Source organism: Giraffa tippelskirchi, chromosome 1, assembly GCF_054371585.1.
Source record: "Giraffa tippelskirchi isolate mGirTip1 chromosome 1, T2T-mGirTip1v1.2.pri, whole genome shotgun sequence".
NCBI classification, from domain to species: Eukaryota; Metazoa; Chordata; class Mammalia; order Artiodactyla; family Giraffidae; genus Giraffa; species Giraffa tippelskirchi.
In genome coordinates this window covers 92722547-92747070 of record NC_137275.1, presented here as the reverse complement: position 1 = coordinate 92747070, position 24524 = coordinate 92722547, and the positions used below count along the sequence as shown (strand labels likewise).

Below are 24524 nucleotides of genomic sequence, written 5' to 3'. Positions count from 1 at the left end.
AAGCAAGAGAGTTCCAGAAAAACATCTATTTCTGCTTTGTTGACTATGCCAAAGCCTTTGACTATGTGGATCACAATAAACTGTGGAAAATTCTGAAAGAGATGGGAATACCAGACCATCTGACTTGCCTCTTGAGAAACCTGTATGCAGGTCAGGAAGCAACAGTTAGAACTGGACATGGAACAACAGGCTGGTTCCAAATAGGAAAAGGAGTACGTCAAGGCTGTATATTGTCACCCTGCTTATTTCACTTCTATGCAGAGTACATCATGAGAAACGCTGGGCTGGAAGAAGCACAAGCTGGAATCAAGATTGCTGGGAGAAATGTCAATAACCTCAGATATGCAGATGACACCACCCTTATGGCAGAAAGTGAAGAAGAACTAAAGAGTCTCTTGATGAAAGTGAAAGAGGAGAGTGAAAAAGTTGGCTTAAAGCTCAACGTTCAGAAAACTAAGATCATGGCATCTGGTCCTATCACTTCGTGGGAAATAGATGGGGAAACAGCGGAAACAGTGTCAGACTTTATTTTTGGGGGCTCCAAAATCACTGCTGATGGTGATTGCAGCCATGAAATTAAAAGACGCTTACTCCTTGGAAGGAAGGTTATGACCAACCCAGATAGTATATTTAAAAGCAGAGACATTACTTTGCCAACAAAGGTCCGTCTAGTCAAGGCTATGGTTTTTCCAGTGGTCATGTACGGATGTGAGAGTTGGACGGTGAAGAAAGCTGAGCACCGAAGAACTGATGCTTTTGAACTGTGGTGTTGGAGAAGACTCTTGAGAGTCCCTTGGACTGCAAGGAGATCCAACCAGTCCATCCTAAAGGAGATCAGTCCTGGGTGTTCATTGGAAGGACTGATGTTGAAGCTGGAACTCCAATACTTTGGCCACCTCTTGCGAAGAGTTGAGTCATTGGAAAAGACCCTAATGCTGGGAAGGATTGGGGGCAGGAGGAGAAGGGGACGACAGAGGATGAGATGGTTGGATGGCATCACCAACTCTATGGACATGGGTTTGGTTAGACCCCGGGAGTTGGTGATGGACAGGGAGGCCTGGCGTGCTGCGATTCATGGGGTTGCAAAGAGTTGGACACGACTGAGTGACTGAACTAACTAACTAACTAATTTTATAAGATTTTTTTCTTGATGTTAGTCATTCCGGGTCAATATTCTAAGGTTCACAGTGTGCTTTTTTTTAATGTAATTTCAATTTTTCTTTTATTTCAGAAGTATTTTCTGTAAATTTAACATTTGCTTGATTCCTGTCCATTGGTTTTTTTCTTTAGGGACTCCTGTGATCTGCAAGCTTAATTTTCTTTGCCTGTCTTCAAATATCTGTCTTATTGTCTTGAGTCTTTTCTTATTTCTTCATTTTCCTTTAGGAAATTTTCTCCTTTTTACCTTCTACTTCCCTTAAGGAATTATCTCATATTTATTCACTCTTGCATTTCTTTTAACTTAATCTTCACTTTTTCTTTTAAGCAACTTTTTGTCACCTATCCTCTGATCTTTGAATTTTTCAAACTGTGGTTTCTGTTGTTCCTTTATGTGTTGAACAATTTACTTAAAATATTTAGCTTGTTTTAAAATAGTACATTATCATTTTTCTTTTTTTTGCATATGTCTTTCTGGTATGTTTTATTGCCTGTTGAGACATTATTCTGCTCTCAGTTCTCTTTTTACTTATAGTAACTCTGTATAAAATATGATATCAATAATTTCCTATTGCTATTTTTATGTAAAATTATTTTCCTGAACTTTTTGGAAGAGATTTGGTTCCTATAATTTTATTCACAGAGATCTCTCCTCTGTTGTTTTATAAATTGTTCTAATAATTATATATAGGCTCAGATGGTAAAGAATCTGCTGGCAATGCAGGAGACTGTGGTTTTGGGTTTCGATCCCTAGGTTAGGAAGATCCCCTGAAGAAAGGAATGGCTACCCATTTCCAGTATTCTTGCCTGGAGAATTCCACGGACAGAGGAGCCTGGTGTGCTACAGTCCATGGGGTTGCAAAGAATTGGATACAACTAACACTTTCACTTCACATTCTTGTATATATATGACAGCTACAAATACCTGACCAGTCCTCCTTAAAACTGTTAAGATCATCAAAAACAGGGAAAGTCTGAGACACTGTTATAGCCAGGAAGAGCCTAAGGAGACATAACAGCAAAATGTAATGGTGTACCATGAATGAAACCCTAAAATAGGACAAGGATATTATGTAAAATTTTAGGAGATGTGAAAAAAATATAACTTAGGCAATAATTATATATTTATACAGGTTTATAAATTATAAAAACTCTACAATACTAATGTAAGAGGCTACAGATGTTATTAATAGTGGAAACTGGGTGGGGAGTATATGAGAATTCTCTGTACCATCTACTCAATTTTTGTGTCAATCTAAAACTGTTCTAAAAAATAAAGTCTGTGATACACATACAGACACACCAGTTTGCTAAGAATTCCTGGCTCTGTTTTCATCCATTTTCATCTGAACCTTCTCTTTACTTCATCTCTTCAGCGTGAGGCCCTGGGGAAGGAAGAGAAGTCTGGTGGGTCCATTGCAAGAGCTCACAGAGGCGGTATTGCTCCTGTCACTTGGAGCCTTAATATGAGCTTCGAAATACCAGCAAGTGGGCTGGGCAAACACCTGACAAGCTCAGCTGTTGTTATCAAGTTGACCTGCTTTAGTTAGAAATTTCATCTATTTTGAGGTCCCTCAATTCTCTTATTCATCAAATCCAGCCCCACTGCTTCCCTCTGTTTCCTCTTATACAGATATCAGAAGGCACAGGTCTTGTAGCTCATATTTTAGGATTCACTGATTCATCTTATTTCCTGCCTTTTTATACGTATGTATTGTCCAAGGATTTTTAGTTTTATGATTCAGTTGCTTTATTTTTTCCTTATGGTTTAGAATATATATATGAAGAGCTTTGTTGAGATATAACCCATATGGCATATAATTCACCCTGTCCTTTTTGTGGGGAATTTAGGAAGACTCCCAAAATCATGCTGCCACCATTTCCCCAACATTTTAAAACCAAACTTGAAGGCCATTATCAACATAGATTACTGAGATAAAGAGGATTTTATTATGATAGAAGATCCAATGGCTCGTTTACCTATAGACAGGCTAAAATGTGCTGTGGGTGGTAGAGATATGATGCTATGTTTTCCCATGTGTTTAGAAGTAGAAACTCTAGGGCTTCCTGTCACATTTGGCATATGGCCAGTTTACAGTTCTTGACAGTGCAATGGCATTGACAGTATATGGCAGTTTTGGCAAGAACATTTAAAATCCATCAATCATTCCAATAATCTCAGTAATTTTGCCTGAATTTCTCCTAGTTGATTGGTTTTTAAGAAGTTAAAGGAAAAATACAAAATGTACACAAGTATAATTTTGCCATCTTATGCCAGGGCATGCATACTTCTGTGGGATTTTCCTCCTCTTACCCAAGACACACAGCTCTGCACTGGAGAAGGGCGGATTCAGTGATACAAAATCCAGGTGATCCTGGAACAATCAACCCACTGTGAAACAATATACCTCATTTTTTAAAAAAAATTTCAAAAAAACCCAAACTCTCAAGGTCTCCTTTCTACCTTCCATGATTTGAGCAGCACATCTAGACCATATTATTGGTTCAGGCCCCATGAGCCTGATTCTACTACTAATGCTGATAGACACTTTTCAAAGGGCCTGCTCATACAATAGTCTGTAAACTGATAACTAAGTAAAATTAAACTTGTTAGAAAGAATCCATTCAGCCTTCAAGGACTTTTTCCCCAAGGTGTTAATAAGTCTCACCGTGAACACACATTTCATTTATTCTGTCTGCCTTGACCATTCTTTAGGCAAAGTGCTAAAAGGCAGCCAACGATAAGTACTAGGACCACCCCCTCCACCGCACCTCCCCCCCCCCCCCCGCCACAATCCATAGCCTGGATAATCAACCCCTAAATAAAAGACAATAGGTCTCATAATATTTTATTTTAAAGTTGCAACTAGACCTCTTTGGAGTTAGACAGAGGCTCTTTCTTTCCAGAACACGACAAGGATGAGAGGCCACCCTCAAAATGCCACCCTAACACAGACTGATCCCCATACACACCACCAGTCATAGTTTGTTTTCTTAAACAGCAAAAGTTTATTTTATTTTACTGCTCCATCAAAATTATTTATCTTATTTATCGTACAGTTCCTGCCTAGTATGTTTTGCCAGAACTAACATGCATGAAAATTATGTTAATGGGCCTTGGCCTGGTTTTAATGTACTTCATATAATCAAGAAACTAAACAGAAAGGGCTCTGAAAGGTACCCATTCTACTTGGAAGAACCGCCTGCTCTTGTAAGACACGTTTTTGAGGAGAGTCACTGCCAAGGATCAAGCCACCAGCAGGGCCCTTAGAAAAGACCTATTTATTCCAAGAAGAAAACAGACTGAGGGACTTATCATTGTGCCCTACTCCATCAAGTACCTGAGGTTTCCATTAACCAGCGGTGGTTTCATGGAGAGAGACTGGGAAGTGATTTGGAAAGGATTCTTCACACGAAAACTGACCCAGAGAGAAACTAAGTTTCAATTTTTGAGGAGAAGCCAGCTTGGTGAAAACCATCCATTGCTTGAGGAAATCAGTGTGTGTATACACAGGGATGTCAGATAGTGCTGGCCTGGTGGTCAACTTACAGAACACAGTGACGCAGGGAAAAGCCTTATTATAAAGAAGTCTTTCTGCTGCTTCTGAGAAGTGAATATCCTAGGACTTAGTACAAGATAGACCCACATTATCATAAATTTTCCTCCATAAATAGGTCATATAGAAAAACTCCATTAAACTTGCCAAAGAACTGAAATTCTGAAGAGCAGTTTTAAATAGCTTTGTGATGTTGTTTTGAATACTTACATTTGTATGCTATTTTTTAAATAAACAATTGCAAAACATTTCTTAAAGGCCAGAAAGTGGGGTAACTCTGGGATACAACAACAACAAAAAATTCTATTAGTGATATAAAAAGAACGATAAAATCAGATGAAATCTATGTGACTAAAATGGAAATCTGTATGCAGGTCAGGAACCAACATGTAGAATTGGACATGGAACAATAGACTGGTTCCAAATAAGAAAAGGAGTCCGTCAAGGCTGTATATTGTCACCCTGTTTATTTAACTTATATGCAGAGTACATAATGCAAAATGCCAGGCTTGGATGAAGCACAAGCTGGAATCAAGATTGCATATCAATAACTTCAGATATGCAGATGGCACCACCCTTATGGCAGAAGTGAAGAAGAACTAAAGAGCCTCTTGATGAAAGTGAAAGAGGAGAGTGAAAAAGTTGGCTTAAAACTCAACATTCTGAAAACTAAGATCATGGCATCCCGTCCCATCACTTCATGGCAAATAGATGGGGAAACAGTGGAAACAGTGACAGACTTTATTTTGGGGGGCTCCAAAATCACTGCAGATGCTTGCTCCCTGGAAGAAAAGTTATGACCAACCTAGACAGCATATTAAAAAGCAGAGACATTACTTTGCCAACAAAGGTCTGTCTAGTCAAAGCTATGGTTTTTCCAGTGGTCATGTATGGATGTGAGAGTTGGACTATAAAGAAAGCTGAGCACTGAAGAATTGATGCTTTTGAACTGTGGTGTTGGAGAACCTTGAGAGTCCCTTGGACTGCAAGGAGATCCAACCAGTCCATCCTAAAGGAAATCAGTCCTGAATATACATCGAAAGGACTGATGCTGAAGCTGAAACTCCAATACTTTGGTGTCCTGATGCGAAGAACTGACTCATTTGAAGAGACCCTGATGCTAGGAAAGATTGAAGGCAGGAGGAGAAGGGGACGACAGAGGATGAGATGGTTGGATGGCATCACCAACTCAATGGACATGAGTTTGAGTAAGCTCTGGGAGTCGGTAATGGACAGGGAAGCCTGGTGTGCTGCAGTCCATGGGGTCGTAGAGTGGGATATGACTGAGCGACTGAACTGAACTGAAGTGAAAATGGAAAGAAAGATGCTAATCTGCTCTTTTTAGTATTAAATGATAGTATCAGATGGATTGATTGACCCATTAAGCCTATGGAGTTGAACTTAGTTGTTAAAATGGCCAAAATGATCTCAAAAGGACTGCAATATGTGAAATATGTAACTTTCACCCTTTTCCCAGATGCCGTTGAGGACATTGGTGTCACCTCTATTCCAGTGACAGGAGGATTTTTGTGCATTTCACAGGAGAAATGGTGCTGGCTTCCAAGTTTTTATTTTTGTTTTGTCTTTGTCTAATATTTCTTCCATCGAGAACAAGAATTTTGTTTTGTTAAGAATAAGAAGGCAAAGATAATCAGCAAGGACCCACTATATAGCACAGAGAACTCTGCTCAATATTCTGTAAAAACCTAAATGGAAAAAGAATTTGAAAAAGAAAAGACACATTTATATGTATCACTGAATCGCTTTGCTGTACACCTGAAACTAACACAACACTGTTAATCACCTATGCTGTAATATAAAATAAAAACTAAAACAACAACAATAAAAAGGCAAAATCACAGCTGGACATCAAAGAGTAGGCTGTACCTGTGAGAGGAGGCAGTGGGACAGGTCATGGGGACTGCAGGCTAGCCAAGACTCTGCAAGCAAAGTAGGACCTGAACAATGACATGATCTTAATAAAGCACCCTGTAGAAGGGCACTTCCCCAATGGTTCAACCCCAGATAAAACTCCACAATTGCAACTTTTGTCTGTTTATTCAAATTAAACAAGGCTTTGCCTATGGAAATAAAAATGTATACACTTGAAGAGAAGTGGCACATGAAACTTATCATTTATTTTGTACTTCAACCCAATACATGAGTCAAATTCTTTCTTTGCTATTTGTTATAACAGGAGCAGCTGGGGTTTGAAGGAGAGCAGGGGCAGAGGCAGAGATGGGGACAACTGGTGGGAGGACCCCTGGGGTGGAAAGAGAAAATAAACCCTGATGGGGTGAAATAACAGAAATAGAAGAATAAATAAAAATAGAAATGGAAGTCAAGTCTTAACCATGCATTTTACCTTTGGCATTTCACTTACAGCCCGTCCTGCAGGTAGAACAAGAAAATAATCCTTCTCTATTCTGCTTAACCTTGTGATAGTAAGGTCTAGGAGTAAGCCATATTTTAAAAAAGATGTTGACCAACTGTTGTATGTCCAGAAGAATATGACTAGGAGGATGAACATCACGAAGGATCTTTGAGGAGACTAAGTATGTTTAGCTAGAGAAGATTCAGCAGAAGCATGATAATTATTTTAGAGTTTGTAAAGGAGGCAGGAAGATAAATATGTACACTTACAAGTGTTGCCATTGACAACACATAGAGGACCAATGAAAGGAGATAAATTTGGGATCAATGTAGGGTATTCTAATATTCATAATGATCAAAAGGGAAATGAACTGTTTCACAAAATAGTGAGGGCTCTATCTCTAGATGTATTCAACAGTCAGCTGCTGAGTACTCAGAGCTAGTATAGAAAGAGATTATGCATTACTATCAGTGATAGCTCTCAACTGCAAGTGACAAAACAAAATTATATGGCTTCAACAAAAAGGAAATGAGTTGGTTCAATGAAACTCTAGATTTAGCACAGAGGGATCTAGATGCTTAAGTAGTATCATTAAGAATCTCTCTTTTTTTAAAAAAAAATTTTCTTTTGATGTGGACAATTTTTAGTCTTTATTGAATTTGTTACAATACCACTTCTGTTTTATGTTTTGGTTTTTTGACTACCAGGCATGTGAAATCTTAGTTCCCCGACCAGGGATCGAACCCACACCCCACTGCACTGGAAGGCAAAGTTTTAACCACTGGTCTATCAGGAAAGTCCTGGTGGAAAGTCCCAGGAATCTCTATCACTCAGTTTTACCTGCCTTTCTGTTGGCATCATACTAAGATGGTGACAAAGATGGCAACCACAGCTTCAGTCTCACACTCCACCAACTAAGCAATGGAAGTGGACTTTCCCCTTTCTTGATAGCACCCGCAGCTTCTGGAATTCACTCTAGATTAGGTCAAGTGCCTCCTCTGAACCTATTGCTATGAACATGGGGAAGCCGCAATCCCATTAGCCAGAACTAAGTCACGTGCTCACCCCTGCACAAATCCAGGCAGTCATGGGCATGCAGCACTCTCTTTGGCCAAGTCTGGGTCATGTGCACACCCTTAGAGCAGGAGAGGAGACTTGGTATGGAGTCAATGATCTCTCCCTCCTAAACCATGTGGACCTAGAACTGACAAGGGAAAATCAAAATGCTATGAATCAGTAAAAGAGGAAGGGTTTCAGGGCAGATAAAAATAATGGCTATCTTGTATGAGGATAGGAGACAGGCACATAAAATTTTTATGACCTTTTTCAGTTAAAAATTTTATTTGTTCGCTTATTTTGTAAGTCACACTTGCTAAGTCAAGAACTAGCAAGCAAATTACTTATTCTCTAGAATTTAAAGCTGAACTTTGACTTTTTAGTCACTTAATCCTTAGATATTCAGTAATATTGACATAGAAAATGAATATTCAAGTAATAGTTATGCATCTCCTTTTGTAAGATGTATGCAGAAAGAAACCACTGGTGTGCTGGCAAATGGCTTTCTGTAAAATAAAGCCCTGATGTATAGTATCTGCCAATTTCCATGGTGTAAGTACTCCCACAACAGTCAATTTCAAGCTCTCAACCTGAGGTCACTAAACAGAGTTGGGAAGAGATGTGTTTTTTCCTGTTCCTTAGTGGTGCCATCCGGCTGTAGCACATCACTTTACAAGACTTAATAAATGTTCCAAACCTGTGAAAAATAATCTCAGTTGATGAAGTCCAAGGCTTTGTTTTGTTTTTTTCATTTCTTTTGATGATACAGTAAGAAACTATGGATTTAAAATATAGCATAAAGTATTTAAATTAAGTACATCAATTTCTCCATAATGGATACTATTCACTATGACAGTGGATTTTTTCAACGTGGTATGGAATTTCCTATTGAGGTCTTCATAAACTGGTTGTCATTTCTTATGGTTTTATATGAATGATCTTGAAGGATAACAGAGGCACTGATAGCTGATGGCTTATTATGATACTTCCAGACTAGTTTGAAAAGCCTAACACCCCTCTAAACTGCTATGAAAGTGAAACACTGAAAGTGTTAGTCACTCAGTCATATCTGACTCTTTGAGATTCTCTTAACTATAGCCCACCAAGCTCCTCTGTTCATGGAATTCTCCAGGCAAAAAGACTGGCACCAGTAGCCATTCCCTTCTTCAGGGGATCTTCCCAACCCAGGGATCAAACCAGCATCTCTTGCATTGCAGGCAGATTCTTTACCATCTGAGCCACAAGGAAAGCCCCTATACTGCTATAATTTTTGTCAAAAAGAACCAAATCTAATGGGAAATAGAACATATGTCTATAATAATTTATCAATTATGTGACTTGTTTGTGATAAATACAAAAAAATAAAATCCCACAAAAACAAATACAACCATGCATGAATGTCACATGGCAGGCATTCGGCAAGAAGGGAACTGACTCTGAGGAACTGGCACAGAAAATCAATAGGAGAGGGAATGCCCTCACAGTTCAGTGGTGAGGGCTCCGTTTCCACTGCACAGGGCATGGGTTCAATCTCTGGTCGGTGATGTAAGATTCTGCAAGCTGCACTACCAAAAACAAAAAGTCAATAGAGTCATTCCTCAGAGGGTGAGAACACATAAAGGTAACTTTAGCAGGGTTTCTCACTACATTTCTTCCCAAAAGGCTTCAGTTCAAACTTCAAGCATCCTATATATCTCAGATAGACAATGGCATTATTTAAAAGAAATTGCTCATAATTCAACCTTTTCAAATATTGTAAAATAGAATATAGCATTATATATATATACACACACAACACACACACATATATATATATCTCATTTTTTATTGCATCCTGTTAGAATTTTAGAAATTGATTTTGTCCTCACCATCAGCAGCCTCAACTATTTATCCATTTTGAATTGTGAAAAGGGAAATTTCAACACAACACTTGGAAATAGTAACAGTACAGAACTCTTACTTTGTTCCAACCACTGCTCAATTTAATATAAGTCCTTTGAAACATTCAGTCAACAAATAGTATCACACCAGACTTAGGTCTACAGGCCCAATAAGAGGGTTCCAAGAGGCATTCAAACAATAAAGGCCTGAGTTGGGCTTCCTTGGTGGCTCAGTGGTAAAGAATCTGCTGCCAGCACAGGAGACATAGGTTCAATCCCTGGTCTGAGAAGATCCCACATGCCTCAGAGCAACCAAGCCCAGGTGCCAAGACTACTGAGCCTGTGCTCTAGAGACCCTGAGCCAGACCTGCTGAAGCCCAAGCGCCCTAGAGCCTGTGCTCTGCAACAAGAGAAGCCCCCACAACGAGAAGCTCATGCACCACGAGTAGAGAGTAGCCCCTGCTTGCTGTAATAACTAGAGAAAGCCCAAGAAGCAATGAAGATCCAGCACAGCCAAAAATTAATTAATTGATTAATTAAAATTAAAAAAAAAAAAGAAAGGCCTGGGTCAGAGCTCAGGAGCTGAAGCTGAAGCACACAGAATGAACGAGTGAGGGAAATGCAAGGCCACCCAGGGAAGCCAGAAGAGGATCACCCTGCTCCCTGGAGCTGTGTGGGCTATTTGTTCCACTTAGCACGTCAGAGAAAGAACAAATATAGAACATACTTCTGAAAATCACAAGTCTGAATGTTAAAATGTATGGACTTTTTACAAAATCTGTGGGGAAGTTATTTTTAAGAAAATCATAAAACCCAGAAACTATAAATGAAAAAGATTGATCCACTGAATTTGTCTCAAAATTTTTAAATTCTATAGGAAAAAATACTACCAATAAGGTAAAAAGACAAACTTGAAAAAAACTTTTGTAATCATACTGCTTGGTACAAAAAGACCTTTTATAAGTCAGTAGAAAGAAAAGAAAAAAACAGAAGGAAGGGAAGAAGGGAGGGAAGGAAGGGAAAAAGAAAAGCAAAGGACAAACATGATAAGCTTCTCATAATTTTATATACATCACTCATAATTTAAAAATATAAGCACCACTCAAAAATTTTAAAATGCAAATTTACACAACAATGATGTATCCTTTCTTAAGGATACATCTAAAATTAAAGCAAGCATGTCAGCCAGTGTGTGGCAGCAGATGAATTATACAACTTTTCTCCAGGACAATTTGGCAAAACATCAAAATTTAAGATGCATATATCCTATGACTTCACAATCTGATTTAAATTCAGAATTCAGAAAAATAAATGAAATTAGATTTTGACTAATGGAGAAGCAAGCCACCCAAAACTGAACACTGTTGTTCCTAAATGATTGATGGTATAATTTATGACAGAACGTGAGGTTTCTTGAACTGGCCTGATGGATAGCAGGTCAACTTAGAAGAATATTTATGAGTAGAGCTAATAAATTCAGAGCCTACTTTGATCTGTGACTTGCTTGAATTGGTTTTGCCTTCACCTTCCCCCAAACTGATCATCCTGTAGAAACCAAGGCTACTCGACACCCAGCGTATCACACAGGTGAGCAAGCTCTGCACCAGAGCAGGGAGAGGAGAGTTAAGTATGAGGCAGGGTAACAGAAAAAGCAAATGCTGTGTGACTGCATGGGTGGGAATGGCTTCAGAGAAGAATATTACCCGAAACTGGCCTTGAACAACAGGAGAAATTGGAGAGTTGCAGAGGATTGAAGGACGTGTGCTTCACGTGAGAACTCCAAAACTACAACTCGCTGCTGAATAACCATCAACTGGAGAATGTTGGATCCCACCAAAAAAGGATACCCCACGTCCAAGGGCAAAGGAGAAGGCCCAGAAAGATGGTAGGAGGGGTGAAATCATGTTTAGAATCAAACCCGTTAACTGCCAGAGACTCTTAGAGGGCTCACACAAACCTTGTGTGCACCAGGACCCAGAGACCCCACAGAGACTGAGCCAGAACTATGTGTGACTGTCTCCTGCGGAGGTCCGGGTCAGCAGTGGCCTGCCGCAGGGGCAGGGGCTCTGGATGCAGCAGACCTGGGTATGGCCTAAGCCCTCTTGGAGGAGGTTGCTGTTAACCCCACCATAGAGCTGCCAGAACTTACACAGGACTGGGGAAACAGACTCTTGGCGGGCACAAACAGAACCTTGTGCGCACCAGGACCCAGGAGAAAGGAGCAGTGACCCCACAAGAGACTGACCCAGACTTGCCTGTGAGTGTTCAGGAGTCTCTGGCAGTGGTGTGGGTTGACGGTGGCCTGTTGCAGGGTCGGGGGCACTGACTGCGGCAGTGCATGCATGGGACTTTTTGAAGGAGGTCGCCATTATCTTCACTACCTCCACCATACTTTGGCCTCAGGTCAAACGACAGGGAGGGAACACAGTCCCACCCATCAAGAGAAAATGGGATTAAAGATTTATTGAGAATGGCCCCGCCCATCAGAACAAGACCCAGTTTCCCCCTCAGTCAGTCTCTCCCATCAGGAAGCTTCCATAAGCCTCTTATCCTTATTCATCAGAGGGCAGAAAGAAAGAAAACCACAATCACAGAAAACTAACCAATCTGATCACATGGACCACAGCCTTGTCTAACTCAATGAAACTATGAGCCATGCTGTATAGGGCCACCCAAAACAGATGGGTCATGGTGGAGAGCTCCGACAAAACGTGGTCCACTGGAGAAAGGAATGGCAAACCACTTCAGTCTTCTTGCCTTGAAAACCCCATGAACAGTATGAAAGGCAAAAAGATAGGACACTGAAAGATGAACTCCCCAGGTCGGTAGGTGCCCAATATGCTCCTGGAAATCAGTGGAGAAATAACTCTAGAAAGAATGAAGAGACTGAGCCAGAGCAAAAACAACACCTAATTGTGGATGTGACAGGTGATGGAAGTAAAGTCCAATGCTGTAAAGAGCAATACTGCATAGGAACCTGGAATGTTAGGTCCAGGAATCAAGGCAAATTGGAAGTGCTCAAATAGGAGATGGCAAGAGTGAACATTGACATTTTAGGAATCAGAGAGCTAAAAAGGACTGAAATGGGTGAATTTAACTCAGATGACCATTATATCTACTACTGGGGGCAAAAATCTCTTAGAAGAAATGAAGTAGCCATCATAGTCAACAAGTGTCCGAAATGCAATCTCAAAAATGACAGAATGATCTCTGTTCATTTCCAAGGCAAACCATTCAATATCACAGTAATCCAAGTCTATGCCCCGACCAGTAATGCTGAAGAAGCTGAAGTTGAATGGTTCTATGAAGACCACCAAGACCATCTAGAACTAACACCCCCCCCAAAAGATGTCTTTTTCATTATAGGGGACTGGAATGCAAAAGTAGGAAGTCAAGAAATACCTCGAGAAACAGGCAGATTTGGTCTTGGAGTACAGAATGAAGCAGGGCAAAGGCTAATAGAGTTCTGCTAAGAGAACGCACTGGTCATAGCAAACACCCTCTTCAAACAACACAAGAGAAGACTCTACACATGGGCATCATCAGATGGTCAGTACCGAAATCAGACTGATTATATTCTTTGCAGCCAAAGATGGAGAAGGTCTATATAGTTAGTAAAAACAAGACCGGGAGCTGACTGTGGATCAGATCATGAACTCCTTATGGCCAAACTCAGACTTAAATTGAAGAAAGTAGGGAAAACCACTAGACCATTCAGGTATGACTTAAATCAAATCCCTTACAATGATACAGTGGAAGTGACAAATAGATTCAAGGGATTAGATCTGACAGACAGAGTGCCTGAAGAACTAGGGACAGAGGTTCATGACATTGTACAAGAGGCAGTGATCAAGACCATCCCCAAGAGAAAGAAATGCAAAAAGGCAAAATAGTTGTCTGAGGAAGGCTTACAATAGCTGAGAAAAGAAGAGAAGCTAAAGACAAAGGAGTAAAGGAAAGATAAACCCATTTGAATGCAGAGTTCCAAAGAATAGCAAGGAGAGATAAGAAAGCCTTCCTCAGTGATCAGTGCAAAGAAATAGAGGCAAATGATAGAACAGGAAAGACCAGAGATCTCGTCAAGAAAATTAGAGATACCAAGGGAACATTTCATGTAAGAATGGGCACAATAAAGGACAGAAATGGTAGGGACCTAACAGAAGCAGAAGATATTAAGAAGAGGTGGCACGAATACACAGAAGAACTGTACAAAAAAGATCTTCATGACCCAGATAACCATGATGGTGTGATCACTCACCTAGAGCCAGATATCCTGGAATGTGAAAGCAAGTGGGCCTTAGGATGCATCACTACGAACAAAGCTAGCAGAGGTGATGGAATTCCAGTTGAGCTATTTCAAATCCTAAAAGATGATGTTGTGAAAGTGCTGCACTCAATATGCCAGCAAACTTGGAAAACTCAGCAGTGGCCACAGGACTGGAAAAAGTCAGTTTTCATCTCAATCCCAAAGAAAGGCAATGCCAAAGAGTGTTCAAACTAATGCACAGTTGCACTCATCTCACTTGCTAGCAAAGAAATGCTCAAAATTCTCCAAGCCAGGCTTCAGCAATACATGAACCGTGAAATTCCAGATGTTCAAGCTGGATTTAGAAAAGGCAGAGGAAGCAGAGATCAAATTGCCAACATCCACTGGATCATCGAAAAAGCAAGAGAGTTCCAGAAAAACATTTACTACTACTTTATTGACAACGTCAAACCCTTTGACTGTGCAGATCACAACAAACTGTGGAAAATTCTGAAAGAGATGGGAATACGAGATCACCAGACCTGCCTCCTGAGAAATCTGTATGCAGGTCAAGAAGCAACAGTTAGAACTGGACATGGAACAGACTGGTTCCAAATCGGGAAAGAAGTCCATCAAGGCTGTATATCGTCACCCTGCTTATTTAACTTTCATGAAGAGTACATCATGTGAAATGCTGAGCTGGATGAACCACAAGTGGGAATCAAGCTTGCTGGGAGAAATATCAATAACCTCAGATATCAATAACGTCAGATATGCAGATGACACCACCCTTATGGCAGAAAGTGAAGAAGAACTAAAGAGCCTCTTGATGAAAGTGAAAGGGGAGAAAAAGTTGAAAAATTTGTCTTAAAGCTCAACATTCAGAAAACTAAGATCATGGCGTCTGGTTCCATCACTTCATGGCAAATAGATGGGGAAACAATGGAAACAGTGACAGACTTCATACTTTTCTGGGCTCGAGAATCACTGCAGATGGCGACTACAGCCATGAAATTAAAAGATGCTTGCTCCTTGAACAAAAAGCTATGACCAACCTAGACAGCATATTAAAAAAGGAGAGATATTATTTTGCCAACAAAGGTCCATCTAGTCAAGGCTATGCTTTTTCCAGTAGTCTTGTACGGATGTGAGAGTTGGACTATAAAGAAAGCTGAGTGCTAAAGAATTGATGCTTTTGAACTGTGGTGTTGGAGAAGACTCTTGAGAGTCCCTTGGACTGCAAGGAGATCCAACTAGTCCATCCTAAAGGAAATCAGTCCTGAATATTCATTGGAAGGACTGAGGCTGAAGCTGAAATTCCAATACTTTGGCCACCTGATGTGAAGAACTGACTCATTGGAAAAGACCCTGATGCTGGGAAAGATTTAAGGCAAGAGGAGAAGGGGCAACAGAAGATGAGATGGTTGGATGGCATTACCAACTTGATGGACACAAGTTTGAGTAAGCTCCGGGAGTTGGTGATGGACAGGGAGGCTTGGCGTGTTGCAGTCCATGGGGTCGCAAAGAGTCAGACATGAGTGAGCAAATGAACTGAACTGAACTGAGAGGATTGGAAGGGGCTTTCAAGGTGGCGTTAGTGGTAAAGAACCTACCTGCCAATGCAGGAGAGGCCAGATACTTGGTTTCAATCCCTGGTTTGGGGAGATCCCCTGGAGAATGAAGTGGCAACCCACTCCACTATTCTGGCCTGGAGAATCCCATGGACAGAGGAGCCTGGTGGGCTACGTTCCATAGGGTCGCAAAGAGTCGGACATGACTGAAGCAACTTAGCAAGCATGCGAAGAATTCATAAGGGCATTTCAAGAAAAAGAAAGAGCCAGATCAGAAACCAGGAATGGGCAAGAAAATTTGAGACAAATCTGGAACACATCAGAACAAGAGCATAAGATTTTTGGCACTTATCTACTGATACATCCATCAATAGACCAAGGGAAACAAAGCCCCTGGGTCTCAAGATATTCTATATTGGTGTGTCCCAAGCTTTATACATTTATGACTCTTCCTCAAAGTTTTCACTGCATTGGCTGATAGACATATTTACCCTACATTTTCTCTTTTAAGTCTATTCCTTTTCTTTTCAGCCTTATCTTAAGGAATAACATCTATGAAATAACAGACTTGGTATATTAGAAATAATTCTGCTAATGCATCTTAAGTAAACACAGAGCTAATGAAATGTTTTTAAAAGTCCACTGTATACCACTTTATATCATACTGTGAACCAACAAAGAAATACATGACCTACGTTGAGAAATGTGTGTCTTCGGAGATAGTCCTTTCAAACTTAGCCACGTGAAAACTGTCATTTGTCCATGTTTACATCACAAATGACAACCTAGACCAAACATGAACTGTGAAATTGACTGTACCAGATGGCATTTTTAAACCGTGCTGAAGCATAACTTAATACACTACAGTAGAATGAGAAATGAGTATTTGAGGACAACTACTGTGTGTAGTCTATGTACTTGTTATCTAAAAAATCCTGTGAATTCTTATAATAACCAATAATGGGAAAGAATCTGAAAAAGAATTCAAATCACCTTGCTATACACCTGAATCTAACACAATTGTAAATCAACTATATTCAATTTAAAAAATATCCTATGAATAGACAAAGAATTTTCACAAAATCACATACTGTAACCAAGCAAGTATAGCCTCCTAATGCAAACACCTTTATATTCCAAAACCCTGACAACCTGATATCAAACAGCATTTCAAAGGAGTCTGGGCTCAGTTTTGACTTCCAACCTTTGAGAAAGGTTGTTGGATCCCACTTAAAAGCATGACTATCCCCTAAGGAGAAAGACCACAATACCACAAGAAATTAAAAAAAAAAAAAAACAACCACCAATTATCTTCCAACATTTACTAAAGGAGGAGAGGTTTCAAAATAGTGTGCCAGCTGGCTGGAGTGGTGGGGTGCCTTCTCTATCCATTTGCTTAAGGTCTCACCAGCATAACTTTCTGGGTGACCAGGGAAGCTTTTTAACTAGATTATAACTGTATCAGTGTAAACCTCTCTTCATGGAAAATGAAACAACTTATCTTCCATTGGTCACCGGAAGGAATCAGGGGACCATGGTTGCCTTGCCCTTCTGGTTAAATGGTTATGATTTTGGCGATCCAGGCTGATTCTGTTTCTGCTCCCCTGTTTATCCCTAAACCATACAAAAACCCACTTTTTCTTCATGCAGCCAGTGAGGCTGAAGTGGAAGATGAGTCTGGGTGTACCCAGTGAAGCATGCTCTGGGGCACTTGAAGAAAATGACAAAAATGATGAACTGTTTGGGAAACAGTCCTCACAATGAGAGAAGTAAAAGAATTTAGATATTGTGCTGTGAGAGAGGAAGACTGAGAGCAGAGATGGGACTCTGTTCCTAAGGGGAAGTGATGACTATTGATGGGCGTGTGACAAGCGTCTGTCGACCACATGCTCCACAAGAGTGGAGCCACACTAAACTTGACAGGAGATGTTTCTTGTGAGCTGCAGTTCCTTGCCTGCCTTCCAGAACATTGCCAGTGTAGGAGGCAGGGCAGCAAGCAGTGCAGGCACAGACTCTGAGTCTCAGTCTCCTTGCCTGTAAAATCACAGTAATGGTGCCTACCTCATCATTTTCGTGAGGGTTATCTTCATTATTATATGTAAAATGCTTGAGCCCAGTGTTTGGCACATAGTAAGTGCTATGTGTTTGCTATGGTTGTTGTCCTGTTAGTTTTATGTTTACTATAAGCACCTGCTCTATCTCCATCAGGACAAAGAAGTTCAGGGATTAAGTTAAAGTGCATGAAATTGAGGTAACATGTTGAGTATAACATTAGTTATCAGGCAGGAATGGGAATTTTGTCTTTTGGGACTGGCCTGATTTTGCTGTTGTTGGAGAGAGTGAGTTTGTGTGAACATAGATGGTCAACACCGAAATCAGACTGATCATATTCCTTGCAGCCAAAGATGGAGAAGCTCTATACAGTCAGCAAAAACAAGAGCAGGAGCTGACTGTGGATCAGATCATGAACTCCTTACTGCCAAATTCGGACTGAAATTGAGGAAAGTGGAGAAAACCACTAGACCATTCAGGTATGCTGCTGCTGCTGTAAGTCACTTCAGTCGTGTCCGACTCTGTGAGACCCCATAGATGGCAGCCCACCAGGCTCCCCAGTCCCTGGGATTCTCCAGGCAAGAACACTGGAGTGGGTTGCCATTTCCTTCTCCAATGCATGAAAGTGAAAAGTGAAAGTGAAGTTGCACAGTCATCTCTGACTCTTCGTGACTCCATGGACTGTAGCCTACCAGGCTCCTCCACCCATGGAATTTTCCAGGCAAGAGTACTGGAGTGGGTTGTCATTGCCTTTTCCGAGGAATGACCTAAATCAAATCCCTTATGACATACAGTAGAAGTGAGAAATAGATTTAAAGGACTAGATCTGATAGACAGAATGCCTGATAAACTATGGATGGAGATTCGTGACATTGTACAGGAGATGGGAATCAAGACCATCCCCAAGAAAAAGAAATGCAAAAAAGCAAAATGGCTGTCTGAGGAGGCCTTACAAATAGCTGTGAAAAGACAGGAAGCAAAAGGAGAAAAGCAAAGGAGAAAAGGAAAGATACACCCATTTGAATGCAGAGTTCCAAAGAATAGCAAGGAGAGATAAGAAGGCCTTCCTCAGCGATCAATGCAAAGAAATAGAGGGAAACAACAGAATGGGAAAGTCTAGAGATCTTGTCAAGAAAATTAGAGATACCAAGGGAACATTTCATGCAAAGATGGGTTCAATAAAGGACAGAAATGGTAGGGACCTAACGGAAGCAGAAGATATTAAGAAGAGGTGGCAAGAATACACAGAAGAATTGTACAAAAAAGTTCTTCACAACCCAGATAATCACGATGGTGTGATCACTCACCTAGAGCCAGACATCCTGGAATGTGAAGTCAAGTGGGCCTTAGGAAGCATCACTACGAATGAAGCTAGTGGAGGTGATGGAATTCCAGTTGAGCTATTTCAAATTCTGAAAGATGACGCTGTGGAAGTGCTGCACTCAATATGCCAGCAAACCTGGAAAACTCAGCAGTGGCCACAGGACTGGAAAAGATCAGTTTTCATTCCAATCCCAAAGAAAGGCAATGCCAAAGAATGCTCAAACTACCGCACAATTGCGCTCCTCTCACAAGCTAGTAAAGTAATGCACGCTAGTAAAGTAATGCTTAAAATTCTCCAAGACAAGCTTCAGCAATATGTGAACCATGAACTTCCAGATGTTCAAGCCGGTTTTAGAAAAGGCAGAGGACCCAGAGATCAAATTGCCAACATCCAATGGATCATCAGAAAAGCAAGAGAGTACCAGAAAAACATCTGTTTCTGCTTTATTGACTATGACAACGCCTTTGACTGTGTGGATCACAATAAACTGTGGAAAATTCTGAAAGAGATGGGAATACCAGACCACCTGACCTGCCTCTTGAGAAACCTGTATGCAGGTCAGGAAGCAACAGTTAGAACTGGACATGGAACAACAGACTGGTTCCAAATAGGAAAAGGAGTACGTCAAGGCTGTATATTGTCACCCTGCTTGTTTCACTTCTATGCAGAGTACATCATGAGAAACGCTGGGCTGGAGAAAGCACAAGCTGGAATCAAGATTGCTGGGAGAAATATCAATAACCTCAGATATGCAGATGACACCACCCTTATGGCAGAAAGTGAAGAAGAACTAAAGAGCCTCTTGATGAAAGTGAAAGAGGAGAGTGAAAAAGTTGGCTTAAAGCTCAACGTTTAGAAAACTAAGATCATGGCATCTGGTCCCATTACTTAGTGGCAAATAGATAGGGAAACAGTGGAAACAGTGACTGACTTTATTTTTGGGGGCTCCAAAACCACTGCAGATGGTGACTGCAGCCATGAAATTAAAAGACGCTTACTCCTTGGAAGGAAAGTTATGACCAACCTAGACGACAGCATATTAAAAAGCAGAGACATTATTTTGCCAACAAAGGTCCATCTAGTCAAGGCTATGGTTTTTCCAGGGGTCATGTATGGATGTGAGAGTTGGACTATAAAGAAAGCTGAGCACCGAGGAATTGATGCTTTTGAATTGTGGCATTGGAGAAGACTCTTGAGAGTCCCTTGGACTGCAAGGAGATCCAACCAGTCCATCCTAAAGGAGATCAGTCCTGGGTGTTCATTGGAAGGACTGATGTTGAAGCTGAAACTCCAATACTTTGGTCACCTGATGCGAAGAGCTGACTCATTGGAAAAGACACTGACGCTGGGAAGGACTGGGGGTAGGAGGAGAAGGGGACGACAGAGGATGAGATGGCTGGTTGGCATCACCAACTCAATGGACATAGGTTTGGGTGGACTCTGGCAGTTGGTGATGGACAGGGAGGCCTGGCGTGCTGTGGTTCATGGGGTCGCAAAGAGTAGGACATGACTGAGCGACTGAACTGAACTGAGTCCTTTCTAGAGGGTAAGGTGCATACAGGATGACCCATTGAGTTCTTCAGGCTGGCTGATTTGATATCAACAATGTGACCACATCAGCCCTGGATACAGAAATTTCTCATAAATGTATCTCACAAGAAACAACTCCTGTCAAGATCTATGTTGTTTTACTTGTGTGCATATGGCCGACAGATCTTTGCTGTCTACCAGTCAATAAACATGTGTGCTGGCGTCTCTCTTTATGGCACGGGGGTTGGGGTGGTAGTGGCAAGAAGTGTCTCTGAATCCAAACTTTACAAAGGATGTGAGCAGGCTCTGTGTGTCTCTGCTGTCCATGTCAGTCAATAAAATTAGATCCTTACATCTCCTTTTCCTTGAAGGCATTTAATGAGTTACATATTCATTGCTTTAAGAAGCATACTTGAATATATTTGTGGGCAGAAAAAAGAACTACTCGGGCTGGGTTTTCATGCCATAAAAATTCAGTGATAGGAAGTAACCTCAAACACTGGTGAAATCTTCTGAACGAAGTGGGAGTCTGCCTGCTGAAAGACTACAGGATTCCTTCCTATGCGGAGCTGCTTATTGGTAGACAGATGTGGCTCAGTGGGTGTTTAAATCCCGGAGATCCTTGACATTTGTAGATTCAACTGTTCATAGTAGACTGTGGGGAAGCAATCTCAGTGGTCTATGTCAAGTGATCATTTGTAATTCTGCTGCAAGGCTGGAGCTCCTGAGAAACCGTGTAGCTAATTAAGGGACACGGTAGACTTTTGCAGGGCAGTCTAGCACATTGTCAAAATTGGGACCAATGAATTACTGGACATATTGGGACCACTTTTGAGAGTAAAAACGGGTGCTATTAATAATTACAACAGGACCACAGGCATGAATAGTGTCTGTCCTAGGCAAGGAGAAACATGGTCTCCCCACTTAATGTCCAGCATTGGAATCTTCTATTTGTGCAAGTTGCATCTCTGATTCTTGTTGTTGTTCAGTTACCCAGTCATGTCCAACTCTTTGCAACCCCATGGACTGCAGCACACCAGGCCTCTCTTTCCCTCACCATCTCCCGAAGTTTGCCCAGTTCAGTTCAGTTCAGTCACTCAGTCGTGTCCGACTCTTTGCGACCCCATGAATCGCAGCATGCCAGGCCTCCCTGTCCATCACTAATTCCTAAGTCCACCCAAACCCATGTCCATCGAGTCCGTGATGCCATCCAGCCATCTCATCCTCTGTCATCCCTTTCTCCTCCTGCCCCCAATCCTTCCCAGCATTAGGGTCTTTTCCAATGAGTCAGCTCTTCACATCGGGTGGCCAAAGTATTGGAGTTTCAGCTTCAACATAAGTCCTTCCAATGAACACCCAGGACTGATCTCCTTTAGGATGGACTGGTTGGATCTCCTTGCAGTCCAAGGGACTCTCAAGAGTCTTCTCCAACACCACAGTTCAAAAGCATCAATTCTTCGGTGCTCAGCTTTCTTCACCATCCAACTCTCACATCCGTACATGACCACTGGAAAAACCATAGCCTTGACTAGACGGACCTTTGTTGGCAAAGTAATGTCTCTGCTTTTAAATATACTATCTGGGTTGGTCATAACCTTCCTTCCAAGGAGTAAGCGTCTTTTAATTTCATGGCTGCAATCACCATCAGCAGTGATTTTGGAGCCCCAAAAAATAAAGTCTGACACTGTTTCCACTGTTTCCCCATCTATTTCCCACGAAGTGATAGGACCAGATGCCATGATCTTAGTTTTCTGAACGTTGAGCTTTAAGCCAACTTTTTCACTCTCCTCTTTCACTTTCATCAAGAGACTCTTTAGTTCTTCTTCACTTTCTGCCATAAGGGTGGTGTCATCTGCATATCTGAGGTTATTGACATTTCTCTCCAGCTTGTGTTTCTTCCAGCCCAGCGTTTCTCATGATGTACTCTGCATAGAAGTGAAATAAGCAGGGTGACAATATACAGCCTTGACGTACTCCTTTTCCTATTTGGAACCAGTCTGTTGTTCCATGTCCAGTTCTAACTGTTGCTTCCTGACCTGCATACAGGTTTCTCAAGAGGCAGGTCAGATGGTCTGGTATTCCCATCTCTTTCAGAATTTTCCACAGTTTATTGTGATCCACACAGTCAAAGGTTTTGGCATAGTCAACAAAGTAGAAATAGATGTTTTTCTGGAACTCTCTTGCTTTTTCGATGATCCAGCGGAAGTTGGCAATTTGATTTCTGGGTCCTCTGCCTTTTCTAAAACCAGCTTGAACATCTGGAAGTTCATGGTTCACGTATTCCTGAAGCCTGGCTTGGAGAATTTTGAGCATTACTTTACTAGCGTGTTCATGTCCATTGCATTGGCGATGCCATCCAGCCATCTCATTCTCTGATGCCCTTTTTTCCTACTGCCCTCAATCTTTCACAGCATGAGGGACTTTTCCAATGAGTTATCTGTTCACATCAGATGATTAATTACTCTTAAAAACAGTCTTTATTTAAAACATCAATAAAATGAGACATTTTAATTCAGTTTGGTTAACTTGTATGAAGGTTTGCAGACAAAGCAGATAACTAGCAAAACAGGAGGCTATCTAAACATGTCCATTTTGGAGATTCATCAAAATCTTGCCCTAGAACCTTTGTGAATCTCCCAAGAATTCGCTGAATTTTTAAACAGAGCATAGATCTGAATATTGTATGTCCTAACTCTATTTCTATCAAATTAGGTCACGACACACATATGAAGATGACCACCTGAGTGCAACTGCAGACAACATCACTGGGTTTGGTATTCAGCTCACTAAAGTAAATGATCAAGTGGGTCAATGATAATATTGATATCTTGTAAGAAATTAATCATTTAACTTGGAAAATTTTGGAATCTGAAGCATCGTATAAAAATAGCCCTATATCACACAAAAACAGCTTCTGGGTAAGAGGAGATAGGCCAATAATTACCATGTGCTGTACATTCACTGTGCAAGGCTGTTTGCTAGACTCTTCATAGATGTGCTCTGATTTAATCTCCACACCTCTATAAAAGAGATATTATCCTCACTTAGCTGCTCGAGATATTAGAAAGTTTGAGTAACTTTCTCAGGGAAAGTCATTTATATTTTCAGTAAGCGTTTTTACACAGTCATGGTCAGGAGGCATGCTTACAGTTGGCAGCAGAAAATGAACTTTAATCTTCTGTTCACCTGGAAAGGGGAAGAGAAATTATTTGCTGCCTCCAAGAAACTACTACTATTCAATCTATAATATACCAACGAAATTCTAGAGACTAATTAGAGTAAGATCAGTTCTTTCCTACAAACTAACCTGTCTATTTGTTGGCTGTGATGTTGTTCCTCATATAATTTTTGGAAATCTGGAGGAATTCTGGGACATCCTAAGTGACATGAACAGGGTAGTGGTTTGCAAATATTTTACTATCAATATTAAGAAAGTCCCTGGGAGCTTCCCTGGTGGCTCAGTGGCAAAGTATCCGTCTACCAGTGCAGGAGACACAGGTTTGATCCCTGATCTGGGAAGATCCCACATGCCTCGGAGTTACTAAGCCCTTGATCCACAACTTTTGAGCCTGTGCTCTAGAGCCCAGGAACTGCAACTATCGAAGCCCACATTCCTAGAGCCCATGCTCCCCAAGAGAAGCCACCACCATGAGAATCCCACATACTGCAACTAGAGAAAAGCCCGTGCAGCAACAAAGACCCAGCACAGCCAAAAATAAAAAATAGAGGAATAATCTTTAAAACAGAAAGAAAGCCCCATTTGGGATAATCTCTTT

General features: G+C 41.0%; 1 protein-coding gene across 16 annotated transcripts in view; it reads right to left on the bottom strand.

The window, feature by feature from the left end:
* LOC145531651 (uncharacterized) overlaps positions 1 to 24524 on the bottom strand; it is a 213527-nt gene that overhangs the window by 105065 nt on the left and 83938 nt on the right. For 2 of the 16 annotated variants that reach the window (XR_014072689.1, XR_014072722.1), the window contains one exon: positions 23210 to 23934. The exons of the other annotated variants lie outside the window; for them this stretch is intronic. The gene's annotated coding sequence lies outside the window, so the exon portion shown is untranslated. Of the gene's footprint in view, positions 1 to 23209; positions 23935 to 24524 lie in introns of those variants that run through there. 16 annotated transcript variants of the gene reach the window in all.